Below are 12,249 nucleotides of genomic sequence, written 5' to 3'. Positions count from 1 at the left end.
TGGTAGGAGCAGCAGGCGTCCAGAAGGGACGCTGCACGTGCATCTGTCCAGCCTCCAAAACCGGTACCCTTGATTGTCGGCAGTGGTGAGTGATCTACGTGAATGTCACCCTTATGGTAACAGGGTCCATTTTTTTCTGTTTTGATTACTAGGGGTCGAGTAAGTCTAGCGGTAAAATAAAGAACCGAGAGTTCAGTGGCAAAAGGATCTCTGTGCTGACTGCATTAATATGACCATGAGTTGAAGTGAAGGACAGCATCACTTGAAACTAGGGTTGAGCGACTTTTCCTTTTTTGAGGTTGAGTCGGGTTTCACGAAACCCGACTTTCTCAAAAGTCGAGTTGAGTGAAATCGGCCGATCTTCTTGAAAAGTCGGGGTCGGGGATCGGCCAAAACACGAAACCCAATGCAAGGTAATGGAAAATCTATATATTTTTATATTTACTTCAGCGCGATATATGTGAATAGCCGGTAATTCAATTGCCGGCTTTTCATTTCTCCTGCCTAAACCCGACATGATATGAGACATGGTTTACATACAGTAAACCATGTCATATCCCCCTTTTTTTGCATATTCCACACTACTAATGTTAGTAGTGTGTATGTGCAAAATTTCGGCGCTGTAGCTATTAAACTTAAGGGTTAAATCGCGGAAAAAATGGCGTGGGCTCCCGCGCAATTTTCTCCGCCAGAGTGGTAAAGCCAGTGACTGAGGGCAGATATTAATAGCCAGGAGAGGGTCCATGGTTATTGCCCCCCCCCTGGCTACAAACATCTGCCCCCAGCCACCCCAGAAAAGGCACATCTGGAAGATGTGCCTATTCTGGCACTTGGTCACTCTCTTCCCACTCCCGTGTAGCGGTGGGATATGGGGTAATGAAGGGTTAATGCCACCTTGCTATTGTAAGGTGACATTAAGCCAGATTAATAATGGAGAGGCGTCAATTATGACACCTATCCATTATTAATCCAATTGTATGAAAGGGTTAAAAAAAACACACACATTATTAAAAATTATTTTAATGAAATAAACACACAGGTTGTTGTAATATTTTATTGTTCTCTCAATCTCTCAATCGTGACGTCATCACAGGTCCTACAGCTATTTGCTGTGCAGCAGATCCATCCTGGTGTTCTGTGGATGTCTTTTGTTCTCTGGTATCAGCCATTACATCAGACGGCCAGAGCTTACTGCGTCTGCGCAGGACACCAGTACACAGCGCAGGCGCCGGATTTGAAACGATAACAGCGCTGAGGGGGCGGCGCCGAAAGCGCAGGAAGATGTGTGACAGCAGAGGAGCTGGCCAAGCTGGGGAGTGAGGACCCGCCTACCTGGCTAGAGACAGGAATTGTGGCTAAGTATAAAAATGTTTTATTTGGGGTATGCTTGAACCTAAAACTAAAAGAGCCACCTTGTTAGAATGCAGCATTACTGCTGCGCAAGGTGGCTCTTTTAGTTTATAACGGCTGGAGGGGGGTGACAGTGGCCCTTTAATTGAAAAATAATGGAAGCCTGAAAAAACGGGTACTTTGCCTTCTTCATCCAAAAGGAGATATCCTTTTGAGGGAAAAAAACCCTCTGAATCCTGGGAGAAGATCCCTAAAACTGACGGTGCAGTGGCCAAATGTTTAAAAAGATCATCCTTTCCATTAGAAGACTCGGGTGTTCTAAAAGACCCGCTTGATAAAAAAGCAGATAGTTTTCTGATATACATTTGGAAAGCCTCAGTGGGGGGCCTAAAGCCAGCGATTGCTGGAACATGTACGGCCCATGCTCTCATGGTGTGGCTACAGCAGATAGAGGATCAGCTAATGGACAAGGTACCCAGAGACGACATCCTTGCAAACATATCCTTAGTACAAGGAGCAGCAGCTTTTTTGGCAGACTCTTCTGCAGATTCCGCAAGACTAACAGCCAGAGCAGCAAGTTTGTCCAACGCGGCACGAAGAGCCCTTTGGCTCAAGGGTTGTCCGGGGTATTTGCCATCTAAATATAAGCTGTGCTCCATTCCATGTGACGGCCAACTCCTCTTTGGCAAAAAATTTGAAGAAATCCAGGAACATGCAGGGGATAAAAAGAAACTGTCTCCTAATATCCCTAAAGATTCCAAAAAAACTTTTTTTCGGAGAAGAAGGTTTAACAGAGGTTGCCCCCCAGTTGAGAGGAAAAATTGGGACTTTAAGGATAAAAGAGGATCATTCTACATGTTTAAAGGGCCCTCTACATCAGCAAAAAAATCGCCCCCAATGACATTATGCCAGAGGTGGGAGGAAGGCTCTCCCTATTCTTCCCGGCCTGGATAAACATCTCCCCCAGTACCTGGGTCTTAAATATTATCAAAGACGGCCTAAAAATAAAATTAATTCGTCCACCCAGGCAAAACTTCATAATAACACCCTGAAAAAGGTCTCTGCAGGAGCAATCAGCCCTGGAGACGGAGGTCTTGGGACTCATTAAAAAAAAATGTTCTTCAGGAAGTTCTAGCTCGGGAATAGAGAGGCGGATTTTACTCCCCCCTCTCTTTAATCCAGAAACCGGATGGCTCTTGGAGAACTATAGTCAACCTAAGGAAGCTCAACCAATCAGTAGAGAACTACTCCTTCAAGATGGAGTCTATCAACACGACCACAAAACTTCTCTTCCAACACTGCTTCATAGCAGTAATAGATTTAAGAGATGCGTATTACCATATCCCAATACATCGGGAATATCAGAAATACTTGAGAGTAGCTCTCTATATTCTAAATCAGATAAAGCATTACCATTATACTGCCCTTCCATTTGGCCTGTCTACAGCTCCCAGGGTCTTCACCAAAGTGATGGTGGAAGTAATGTCATACCTCCAGTCTCTGGATGTAGTAATGGAATTGTCCCATACCTGGACGATTTCCTTGTAATAGGGAGATCAGAGTCCCACTGCAACCATCAGGTAACAGTGGTAACATCAACCCCTAAAGGAGCTGGGTTGGATAATAAATATCCCCAAATCAAGATTGGTACCAGTAAAACTACAGTCCTTCCTGGGGTTAATGCTGGACTCCGAGCGTCAGCTCTGCCTCCTTCCAGAAAACAAAGTATCCAAGATAATAAACCTGGCCGATACAGCAATACATCAACCAGCAATGACTCTAAGAAAGGTGATGTCCCTACTAGGCTTGTTAACATCGTGTATTCCGGCAGTAGGATGGGCACAATTCCACCAGACCTTCATAATAACACCCCTCAAAGTCGCAAACTAAACAGAGATCATGAGGCTATTACAAAAACATGTTTTGTGCGAGGTCCTGGAGGAAGAAAAAGGAAGGGGATTTTGTTTCCCCCTCTTTTTGATTAAAAAAACAACAAAAAACTGGATGGTTCTTTTAGAACAATTATCAATCTGAGGAGACTCAACCGGAGGATTGTAAATTGCTCCTTCAAGATGGAATCGGTAAACAAAGCTATAAAGCTGTTATACCACAAATGTTTCATGTCTGTCATTGATTTCAAGGACGCATATTATCACGTCCCAATCCCGGATCATAAGTTTTTGAGAGTGAATCTGTATGTCCAGGGACAGGTCAGGCATTACCAGTACACAGCTCTTCCATTCGAACTGTCGATAGCGCCGAGAATTTTCACCAAGGTAATATCGAAGGTGATGACCTACCTTCGATCTCCGAACATTATCATCCCTTAACGGGATGACTTGCTTATAGTTGGAAGGTCGGAACATCACTGTGCAGTGCACCTGTGGGATGTAACGCTGGTCCGGGAAGAGCTGGGCTGGATGGTAAATACCTTCAAATCAAGACTAAAACCAGAAAGGATACAGTCCTTCCTGGGCCTAGTTTTAGACTCAGAGCGCCAAATCTGTTTCTTACTAGAGGACAAAATAGCCAAAATAATGAACCTGGTGCAGTCGGCAATAGATCAGCCAAGGATGACCCTAAGAAGAGCAATATAGAAAAATGTTAGCTCACTCATCTATCGGTCCCAGTATCCAACCACGGAAGCTGCAGTGTAGCAGGAACAAGTAAATCATGAAGGTATAATCCAGCTCAGAAAGGTCCCTTAAAAAGTTTTTTTTAATTGCTTATTAGAAAAATATCTTTCATAAAAAAAAAAAGTTCCATATCTTAAAAAAAAAAAAAAAAGAAAAGTCACAACCTCCATATGGGAATGTAATGTGGGCAGACGCGTTTTGAACAACAGTTCTTAGTTTTTGCAAAAAACTTTTTAACGGGCCTTTCTGAGCTGAATTATACCATCATGATTTAAGAAGAGCAATGTCCTTACTAGGATTCCTAACATCCTGCATCTTGGCAGTAAGATGGATCGAATTCCACCTGAGAAAGCTGCAGAGGTCATTAAAATGACATTTAGAAGGTAAGGCACATCTTTCTTTGGCAGTCAGGGATTCCCTGTCTTGGACTGTCAGGGAAAACTTGTCATCAGGGGTCCAGTGGATAAAACCCATACAGAACATCACAACAGACGAATGCAACACTGGTTGGGGGGTACACTTAAGGAATCAAACATTTCAGGGGATCTGGTCTTTTCTAGAGAGGCCAGAGATCTAACTTGAAAGAGCTGTGGGCTGTGGAAAGCACCTTGAGACTTTCTTCCCTTCCTCTTGGGTCGCCATGTTTTTGTCATGTCAAACAATCGAGCAGCTGTGGTTTATATCCTGTATATATTAGTCTCATGCCCTAATGATGGCAGCAGACAATCTACTCCAGGTGACAGAGCAAAATCTGGTGTCTGACGGCACCTCACATAAGGGGAGTAGACAATACAAAGGAAGACTTCCTGAGGAACGATAGACTGAAACGGGGAGAATGATCTTTAAATTAGCAGATCTTCCATCAGATAGTTCGGGCATGGGGCGAGGCCTGAGATAGACCTGTTTCCCAGCTTATACAACAGGAAAGTGAAGAACTTATGTTCGTTAAACCCAAGGGAGAAACCATTTGCAGTGGATGCTCTTCAGATTCTCTGGAAATTCAGGATTGCCTATGCTTTCCCTCCAATAGCGATGATTCCAACAGTCATGAGGAAGATCAGGGAGGATCAAGGGTGATTCTCATTGCCCCATTCTGGCCGAAGAGACCATGGTTTTCCCTTCTAAGGTTGATAGCCGTGTCAGATCCATGGATCCTGCTGGAGATCCTGGACCTTCTCACCCAGGGGCAGGTTGGCCACTCTCAAGTGAAGAGCTTCCTTCTAGCATCCTGGAATTTGAGAGGGCATTATTGAGTCAGCACAGTTTCTGTTCACACTTCAGGGTTAGTCTTCACACTGTTGGTTAGGAAGCCGATAACATCAAGGATTTATGGCAGCACATGGAAATTTTTTTTTTGGCATTTTCAGGGCAGCCCCTAGGGAATGAGGCCCCAGTGGGGTCCATTCTATAGTTCCTGCAATCAGGGTTGGAGCTGGGGTTAGAAACTAACACGCTCAAGGTACAGGTCTCGGCCTTTGGTGCCTCATATGATTGTAACCTAGCGGCAAATAGATGGGTGTCACGGTTTGTAAAATCTTGTGTTAGGTCCTCACCGGTTCTAGTCCCAAAAATTCTACCAAGATATCTGAACCTAGTTCTAGAGGCGCTAACTAAAGAACTGTTCGAGCCCTTACAGGATTCATCTGCCAAGTTCCTCACACTTAAGACTTTTTTACTAGTGGCTCTGACATCGGCCCGCAGGATATTTGATATGCAGGACCTGTCCATATGTCCCCCTATACACAGGTATATGATTATTGGATTGTACTAAGGCCTGACCCAGCCTATCTTCCCAAAGTGGCTTTTAAGTTTCATTGGAGCCAAGAAATTATTTTTCCCTCCTTCTGTAACAACCTTAGGAATCCAGGAGATGAAAAATTCCTTAGCTTAGATGTAAGGAGGTCCCTGTTGGAATATATATCCATGACCAGTCAGGGGAGGAAAGACCAGTCCCTTTTTAAAGCCTTTCAGAATAGCCTAAAGGGATATGTGGTATCCAAGGGTACTATTGCCAGATGGATCAAGGAAGCCATTAGTTTATCTTGCGCTGCCCGTGATGCTCCAGTTCCTGAAGGCATCCGTGGCAACCTCATGGGCAGAAAAGGTAGAAGTATCCATTGATCAGATCTGTAGGGCTTCTACCTGGTCCTCGCCATCTACTTTCTTTAAGCTCTATATACGGACTTTCTTCCGCTGCGGATTTGACCTTTTGAATCAAATATTTTCTTTTGGTATTAATGATTTGACTTTTGGTAGAAGGTTGCTTCAAGCTGTGGTCCCTCACTAAGGTGTTTCAATTCTCAAGAAATCTTTCAGGTGTGCTGTCGTGTGTAGAGGGAAAACGCCAGTTACTTACCGGTAGCCACTTTTTTTCAGAACCCATGACAGCACCCATATACTCCTCCCCTCCTTTTCTCACCTTTGAGTATGTGCACTATAGTTTGGGTGTTTTATGATGTGGTGTTGGTTATCTGTGTAAATTAACCCAGAGGACCTCTCATGGTCTGTAACTCAATTGAAGTGGGGGAGAGGACTTGGATTTTTTTTTTTTTTACTCTTTTCCAGTACATTATATAATAAAATCAATGGTGTCATTTAAAAGTACAACTTGTCCCCCAAAAAGTAGCCCTCACATGGCCATATTGACAGAAAAAAAAGTTATGGCTCTGGGAAGATGGGTAGCGAAAAATGAGAATGAAAAAAAAAAAAACGGAAAATGGTCTGGGGGGTGAAGAGTTTAATCTGTGACATTTGACATATTGGTACCACTCCAGCTCTTTTCAAGCATGATATTGCACTTCCAAATGTTGGAAAAGATGCTCTGGTATAATTTTCACTCAATCTGTCTTTAAGGCGCAACATTTGATAAATACGAAGCGGCGGAGTTGCAGTGAGCAAATGAAAGTTATGGTGCGCCTTGGGGTAAGTTCTCTCTAGGCTTTTTTTTTTATTCCCTGCAGTTTTGGCATGCTAGATTTGTCTCTTCTACATGCTGATAAAGTTCAGTGTGGGGAAAAAAAAGTCCTATTCTATAGAATCAGGTTTTGGCACAAAAATGCAGCAAATCCCTGTACATGCGTTTTTGGTGCATTTTTTTTTTTTTTTTCACCACCCATTTATTTTAGTGGGTGAAAACCACTGAAAAGACACTGAAAGAAGTGATATGCTCAATTGTGCCAAAAACCATGCAAAGCACCGAATCCTGATGACAAAAAAACAAGCTGTGTGCATGAGATTTCTGAAATCTCAGACTTTGCTGGTACTGTAAAACGCAGCTGAAAATTTGCATAAAAAAAGCTGCAAAAAACGACTAGTGTGAACGTAGCCTTCTGCTGTTTTATTTGCTTATTATAGGCCTATGTATTTGTTATTTCAACTCTATTACTCTCTGCCCTTTTTCACACTCGAGAAGGCAAAGGCCAACAAGTTCCTGATATGTGGCAGCAAAATTTCCCGGTTTCCAGTAAAATCTCTGAAAGAGCTGGCTTCCCATAAAGACCGTTTTCTGGCTGTGCAGAGTTGATGGTTCTAGAGGATGCAGGAGTATTACCTCCTCGTAAGTTGTGCTGCTCGTAAATCGATTGTGCTGATTGCAAAACTCTTATTGCTAAAATTGCAAAACCAAATTAGAATCCATGAGAACAAGTAATTTTGCGCAGATTGATTTTCACCCACATGAATGTCCTGGTTGATTCTGTGCCAGGTTACCTAAAAGGAATAAATTAAAGAGTTGAAATTCTCTGCTGAAGTTCTTGGTTGTGAGCAAGGAGATTGTGTTTTTTTTTTTTTTTTTTAAGTTAAATTTTATTTTTAGAAGAATCTGATTAATAATGCAGGCCGCTGTGCCCGTGACTGCTGTCAATCCTTTTTACCTATTGTCTTCTGTACGCGTACTGCCATTTTTGACAGACTTGTTGCTAGGGATACACTGACTGACAGCTAGTGTTATTTATATGGGCTTGTCAGGCATTGTGTCCTTAACAACCAGCGATCACCCAATGCTTGACATTACAAGTGTGATTCAGCAGTGCAATGTCATAAGGCTCAACACAACAAAACCCAGACTCCTATTTAGATAGTGTGCCAAAAGTGATTCAATTGATTACATATTACTCCAAAAGCATTATCTCAAAAAGGAGGACAAACGGAGTATATATTTTTTTTTTTTAAATATGTACAAAAATCTTTATTGACACAATAATGAACATACAAAAAGACGGATAAAACCATGTGCTATAAAGGACACCACAAAAAGTGGTGGCGTTTAGTATAAAGTATCGCTCAATTCACAATAACCAACTTAGTAATGGTAAGATGAGGACTTGCTTGTTGAGCTCAGATAATCACATTACAATGCCCCCTGGTGTAGGCAAAAAGTGCCATCAGTCATTATACTATTCCTATGTCTATACTAATGCCCAGGGCTGCATGGTTTGTGGTCAAGAGCCCAAGGTCCGAAACCAATCTGACATTACAATCCTCAAAGGTTCCCCAAATTCATTTGTATGATACACAGTCAGAAAATCATCTTACCCGGAACTAAAACGCCAGCACCCAAACACCGACGCGCGTTTCGCTGTCCATTGACTGCTTCTTCTAGGGGGAGTCATAAGGCTGTAAACTTACCATGCATTTCGTAAATTACTCTATTGATCAAAATTTTGGGAAATTTTTTTTTTTAGCTTAGCAACCTTTTATGAGGTTTTCCACCCCAGAGCAAATTTTTTCAAGCTGTACTCACTGTGTGTAATTTACGCACTGCCAGGTTTCGGCTTTGTTAGCTGGGATGAGCAGTCAAATACCGACTAGATTCTTACCCGCTTCTCTCAATGTTTTCTTAAGAGCGTATAAGAATCTAGTTGGCATGGGACCACAAGTTTAAAACTAACAGTTTGTAAATTATTTGCTACAAATTTTGCCATGGGGTGGGTTTTAAGGGTTCATTTTTCTCCTTGTGGAGAGTGACATGTCAAGCTTGGCATGAGACTTAAAAGCCATGCATGCTCCTCTGGGAAATTAAATATGCAAATTGTCTCCAGAGAAGGAGAACTCTTGTGCCACCTATTGGAAATAGGACCGAAAACCCCCTTCAAATTGTGTAGTTGCTTGTACTTAATTTTAGAATTAGGCCCTGTAACCCCTACCCAAATGAAGGTATCTTTTAAAAGGAACCTGTCACCAGGTTTGGCCGATATATAAGATACGGCCACCGCCTTTCAGGGCTACTATACAGTGTTCTATAATGCTGTAGACTAGCCCACCTGCGGGGCGGTCCTATCCGATGGGTGTCGCTGGTCCTGATCCGGCGCCTCCAATCTTCTTATGATCGCCGCCCTCCTGCTTGCTTCATGGCTCCCTGGTATTGCGCTCCTGTGCCGGTGTACGTTGAGGGACGACCAAAATACTGGACTAAGCAGACGCTGGGACTCTCTGACCTTTCCCGGCGCCTGAGCACTGCAGTAGTTTGCTCAGCCCTCAACAGGGCAGATAAGTACGTCTGCGCAGGAGCGCGATGCCAGGGAGCCAGGAAGCAAGCAGGAGGGCGGCATCACAAGAAGATGGGAGATGCCGAACCCGGAACTGCAACACTCATCGTACAGGACCGCCCTGCAGGTGAGTATAATAAACTTCTTTTTCTTATCTTGCAGGTCGAATCGAGGGATTATCTGCAGCATTATAGCATGCTGGAGATAAGCCCTGAAAGGTGATGGCTGTATCTTATATCGGCCAAACCTGGTGACAGGGTCCCTTTAAGTCCAGTTTGACCACGAATTCCCACAGTCCGACCTATAGTTACAGTTGACGGCTGTAATACATAGCAGCCATCGATCCACAGGATTCAGATTGGCACTGATCCTAGCAGTTTAAAGAGATTGCCAATTTCTTCTTTTTTTTTTTGTTTAATTGATGGCCTATCGTTAGGATAGGTCAGCAATATCTGATTGTAGGGCTGCGACACCCGACAGCCCCGTCAATAAATTGTTACTGGCCATGGCGGCATGTTTTCTGATGCTGCCAAAACCAGTCATGTGCCTTTCAGGTCTTTTCTGAGACCTGGTGTGACAGATTGGCCGACAATCTGTTATTGACTGGTATAATTGCTTCAGGTGACGGAGTCAATACTGAATTGATCTGCATTTGGGAAGTCTACTATTGGGACTAAAGAAACAAATAATATTTTATAGCGGGGGAAATGGTGATAATTTAGAATGTAAACTTGTTTCCTCTTAGTCCGGTTATCAGCACAACAGATGGGGATATTCTCTGTCTCGCGAGCTAATAAACCGGATGAAAATGTTAATTGACACCTGAACGCTATATAATGTGCCACTATGCAAAGTGCCGCTATCTTTGCCCACCTTTATGCATGATGGGGAGGGAGCTGTGTGCTGCAGACAAGACTGAGAGAAAACCGAAATAGCGTAAATCATCTGTTAACCCTTATTCATTACCGCAGCACAACAGAAGTAGCAAAGAAATCCCTAGGGAGGGACCTACTGCTCTGATCCCAGATTGACTGCCATAGGCAAGCTTTTCTGTACATCATAGAATGTTAGTGTTGGAAGGGACCTCCAGGGGCATCATGTCCACCCCCCTGCTCAATGCAGGAGTCACTAAGCCATCCAAGACAGATGTCTGTCCAGCTTCTGTTTGAAGACTTCCATTGAAGGAGAACTCACCACCTCTCTATATCTAGTCTATGTGGTTGTTCACATGTCTCTTTTTTTGTTGTTGTTTTTTTTGTGAACCCTGTGTTTGCAGAAAAAAACATGCCCGCTTGTCCATTTTTTTTATCTGAGTCACAGACCTTAATTATCCATTCAAGAATATGGGTCTGTGAAAGTACATCACACAGATGACTTCAAAGAAAAGTATTAAGAGAAGCCATAACTAGAAAAAAAGGACATGAACCACACATCGAAAAATCATACACTGATCTAAAGGCCCAAGGCGAAATGTCCAAGAGTGAAACATTCTGATCAGACTGTGTGAAGCCCACTGCCAAGTCATGGCGAGACTCTCGGTGGGTTTCTAGCCTAAAAGGTGTGACGTCATGCACAAGCAAGGGGAATGACCTAGTTCCCCACGACTGCAGGCCACACCACCCCACCGGCACCCCCGTCAAGTGAATAGACCTGTAAAAACACACGCACCTGTGTTGACATTAAAAAAACACAAAAGCCATCATACAGCTGAAGTTTTCTAAAAAATGTATAATCTTTATCATTATGGCAACGCAAAAAAAAAAAAAAAAAAAGGACCTGACCTTCAGCACCTTGAATGGTGTGAGGGGAGATGGTCCCAGTAGCTCCCAGAACAATCCCCAGCTGAGTGTGAGCGGTGGGGGTGCCAAGAGTTGATGACCAAGCTCAACCTTTAGCAATTAGTGACTCCATTATCTCGTCGCTAGAAGAGCTTCTAGTGAATTAGGTCATGGGCCAGGCTAATGGGTTATGAGAGTTTTTCTGTGATAGCGTAGCGGCCATAAACTGTAGGGTCTCCATTGTGTGTTAAAACATTCATCATCAAAGCTAGTATTGGCTTCACAGTATAGCCCACAGTTTTATGAAATATTTACCCTTATTGTGTGATAAATCGGTTAGGCCTCAAATTTTGGATCCTGGTGTTAAAGTAGTAGCTAAAATGGCCCGGACCCTGGGAAACATTGTCCCCTAGCTTTCCTAATAAAATGGAATAACGTCCTACATGGCTGAATTGTAAAGGCTTTTACAAATGTGGTTTAAATCGATGCGTCCTGTGCCGTTTTGCAGCGGTTACTGACAATTTTTCTGACACTAATCAAACTCCAAGTATTTAATATTAAACGATATATCAACTGCAATAGTGACCATGTGGTTTATATTCTAAAATGCACCACATGCAATACACAGCTGCTTTCTGTGTACACACTGCATTGCCGAAAAGTTGCTAATCAGTAGCCTGAGGCAGCAGGCACCTTGTCATTTAGTGATCAAACCCCTGATTTTATTGAAACAGCAACACACAGCTCAGTAAGTGACACATCACTGGAATCGGGGTCTCTGCCTCTGCATCATGCTGCTATCAGATTACATAACAAAAATCTGCTGACAGGTTCCCTTTAACTGTTTCTTTTAATGTGTGTGGGGAAAAAAAACCTGGTAGAATTAGTAGACTTTTCACCATTTTTTATTTTTTTTTAAACGAGGATCTGTCACCAGTAAGCTAAAACTTTGCTTACCGATATGAAGATTTCACTCTGGCCACTAAGGCTCATAATAAG

At 43.0% G+C, this 12,249-nt stretch overlaps 1 protein-coding gene across 2 annotated transcripts in view; it reads left to right on the top strand.

Moving 5' to 3' along the window:
* GBE1 (1,4-alpha-glucan branching enzyme 1) overlaps positions 1 to 12,249 on the top strand; it is a 208,716-nt gene that overhangs the window by 35,584 nt on the left and 160,883 nt on the right. The window lies entirely within an intron of this gene.

Source organism: Ranitomeya variabilis, chromosome 3, assembly GCF_051348905.1.
Source record: "Ranitomeya variabilis isolate aRanVar5 chromosome 3, aRanVar5.hap1, whole genome shotgun sequence".
Lineage (NCBI taxonomy): Eukaryota > Metazoa > Chordata > Amphibia > Anura > Dendrobatidae > Ranitomeya > Ranitomeya variabilis.
This window is presented reverse-complemented; position numbering and strand designations above follow the sequence as displayed.